Consider the following 3927-nt stretch of genomic DNA (forward strand, 5'->3'; position numbering starts at 1 on the left):
AATCACATTACATGGGAATAAAACCAACTTTTACCAAGAACTTGCAAATATGTGTTTTTGAGCTCCTTACATACCACCAAACCGCTAAAACGCATGGAAAACAAACTTCATGGAGAAACAGAATAACATTACCAAAAACATGTATTTTGAGTGTTTTTGATCATGTTATCTATAAAAACGCTTAAATACATGCAAAGAACCTTATGTTAAGGAAACGTAAGGACATTACGAGAAACGTGTATTATGAGTGTTTTTAAGTTCCTTAACTACCAAAAAGCTAAAACCCACAAATAACACTCGTTATTTAGAAAAAAAAATAGAAAATAAATAAATAAATAAAAGGATTTATTTTTTTTTTATTCTCCTTAATAGGTACCGAGATGCCAAAATTCTGGGAAAAATTAGGGCAATTATATGATAAGAGAATATTATCAAAAAGGTTGATATTAGCTTTTTTTCGGACTGTTATGTACCAAACACTAAAGTGCATGGAAAGCCTCCCATATGAAGAAATTAAACGACCTTACCAGAAATCTGTGTTTTGAGTGTTTTCAGCATGTTAGGCACCAAAACGATAAATAATAAGAACTCACTCTATATGGCAAACCAAAACAAAATTACTGAAAACGTGTCTTCTCAGTGTTTTACGTAGAAAAACGCTAAAACGGATGCAAACCAACCAATATCAAGAAGTAGAAAAACATTACCAAAAAGGTATATTTTGAGTGTTTTTGAGCTTGTTACCTACAAAAAAAAACGCGAAAATTGATGCAGAGCACTCTATATTGGGAAAGAAAGGGACATTGCGAGAAAAGTGTATAATGAATGTTTTATAGTTGAAAAGAACCACAAGGCAAAAAACGCAAAAAACTCGTGCTAAAACCTCTTTATAGAGAGAAAAAAAAAATAGGGTTTTTTTTTTTGTTATTCTTCTTCATAGGTACCGATATGCTAAAATTCTGGCAAAACTCAGGGAAATTATGTGAAAAAAGAACATTATCAAAAAAGTTAATTTCAGCTTTTTTTTCGGACTGTTATGTACCAAACCCTAAAGTGAATGCAAAGCTAACTATATGAGGAAATTAAACGACTTTACGACATACCTGTGTTGTGGGTGTTTTTCAGCATGTTAGTCACCAAAACAATAAATAATATGGAAGTCATTCTATGTGGGAATCCAAAACAAAATTACTGAAAACGTGTCTGTTCCGTGAATTACGTACAAAAACGCTAAAACGGATGCAAACCAACCAATATGAAGAAATAGAATAACATTACCAAAAAGGTACATTTTGAGTGTTTTTGAGTTCTTTACTTACAAAAAACGCGAAAATGGATGCAAAGCTCTCTATATTGGTTAACAAAAGGACATTACGAGAAATGTGTATAATGAGTGTTTTATAGATTCTGAAGAACCACAAGGCAAAAAAAGCAAAAAACTCGTATATATAGAGAAGTTTCTTAGATACCAAAATGCTGAAACTCCTGAATAACACTCTTAATTGAAAAACAGAACAACCTTACCAAATGCGTGTATTTTGTATGTTTTTCACATTCTTAGTTACCAAAACCCCAAATTGCATGTGAAAGTAGCTTTATGTGGGAAAAAAATTACATTACCAGAAAAGTGTCTTTTAAGTGTTTTTTTTTTTAGCATGATAGGCAATAAAGCAATAAAAAGCAGGGCAATCACATTACATAGGAATAAAACCAACTTTTAACAAGAACTTGCCTTTAAGTGTTTTTGAGCTCCTTATATACCAAAACGCTAAAAAAAAGAGCATGCAAAACACCCTATGTGGAGAAACATCATAACATTACCAAAAACATGTATTTTGAGTGTTTTTGATCATGTTACCTATAAAAGCGCTTAAGTACATGCAAAGAATCTTATGTTTGAGAAACGAAAGAACATTTCGAGAAACGTGTATAATGAGTGTTTTTAAGTTCCTTAAGTACCAAAAAGCTAAAACCCAAAAATAACACTCTTTATAGAGAGAAAAAAAAAAAAATAAATAAAAAAAATAGGAATTTTCTTTCTGTTATTCATCTTCATAGTTACCGAGATGCCAAAATTCTGGAAAAATTCAGGGAAATTATGTGAAAAAAAACATTATGAAAAAAAGTGAATTTTATCTTTTTTTTCGGACTGTTATGTACCAAACCCTAAAGTGCATCCAAAGCCTCCTATATTGGGAAATTAAACGATTTTACCAGAAACCTGTTTTTTGAGTGTTTTTTAGTATGTTAGGCACCAAAACGATAAATAATATGGAAGTCACCCAAAATGGGAATCCATCACAAAATTACTGAAAAAAAGTGTCTTTTAAGTGTTTTACGTAGAAAAACGCTAAACAAGATGCAATCCAACGAATATAAAGAAATAGAATAATGTTACCAAAAAGGTATATTTTTAATGTTTTTGAGCTTCTTACCTTAAAAAAAATGCGGAAATGGATGGAAAGCACTCTATAATGGGATACAAAAGGACATTACGAGAAATGTGTATAATGAGTGTTTTATAGTTTCACAAGAACCACAAGACAAAAAACGCAAAAACTCGTGTATATAAAGAATTTTCTTAGATACCAAAATGCTGAAACTCAGGAATAACACTCTTAATTAAGAATACAGAACAACTTTACCAAATGCGTGTATTTTAAGTGCTTTTCACATTCTTAGTTACCAAAACCCCAAATTGCATGCGAAACTAGCTTTATGTGGGAAAAAAATGACATTACCAAAAAGTTATTGAGCGTGATAGGCAATAAAGCAGTAAAAAGCACGGGAATCACATTACATGGGAACAAAACGAACTTTTACGAAGAATTTGCCTTTAAGTGTTTTTGAGCTCCTTACATACCAAAACGCTAAAACGCATGCAAAACACCCTTTATGGAGAAACAGAATAATATTACCAAAAAACATGTATTTTGAGTGTTTTTCATCATGTTACCTATAAAAAAGCTAAAATACATGGAAAGAACCCTATGTTTGGAAAATGAAAGGACGTTACCAGAAACGTGTATTATGAGTTTTTTTTTTAAGTTTGTTAAGTATGAGAAAGCTATAATCCATAAATAACACTCTTTATAGAGTGTTTTCGTACCTAACAATGTAAAAAAACACTTAAAAAGCACATTTTTGGTAATCTTGTTTTTTTATCCATATAGACTGTTCTTCAATGCGTGAAATAGGTCTTGGTACCTAAGAAATAAAAAAAAAAATATTATATAAGTTTCTTCTAATGTCTTTTCGTTTCCTCATACAAAGTATTTTGCATGCATTTATGTTTCTTTTTATATATAAAAAGAAAAAAATTGTTTATGGTAATAAAGGGTGTTTTGCATACAGCTCAGCGTTATGGTACGTAAGTAGCTGAAAATACCCAAAAGATAAATTTTTGGTTGACTTGTTCTTTCATATAGGTAGCTTTCCATGCTTTTTATAACTTTGGTACCTAACAACAACAATCGACACTCAAAAGACATGTGTCTGGAAATATAGTTTCATCTCCCCATAAATGGTGCTCTGGAGTCTTTTTGACGTTTTGGTACATAAAATTGTGAAAAATAATATAAACGTTTTTGGTAATGTTCTGTTTCTCCATATACAGTGATACTAAATAGTTTTCGCATTTGGTTCCTAAGACGCTCAAAAACACTAATGGCATCTTTCTCGTAATGTCCCTTATTTTATCCATACTGGGTGATTTCCATGCATTTCCATGCATTGGCGTTTTTGTTACGTAACAATGTGAAAAAAAAACTCAAAATATACGTTTTCGGTAATGCTCTTCTGTTTCTTCATATATAATGTTATACATGTGTTTGTGCATTTTGCTACCTAAGAATCTCAAAAACACCGATAAATGAAGTGTCTTTTTATTTCTTTTCGTATCGTTATTTAGGATACTTTGCATGCATT

Source organism: Scylla paramamosain, chromosome 34, assembly GCF_035594125.1.
Source record: "Scylla paramamosain isolate STU-SP2022 chromosome 34, ASM3559412v1, whole genome shotgun sequence".
NCBI classification, from domain to species: Eukaryota; Metazoa; Arthropoda; class Malacostraca; order Decapoda; family Portunidae; genus Scylla; species Scylla paramamosain.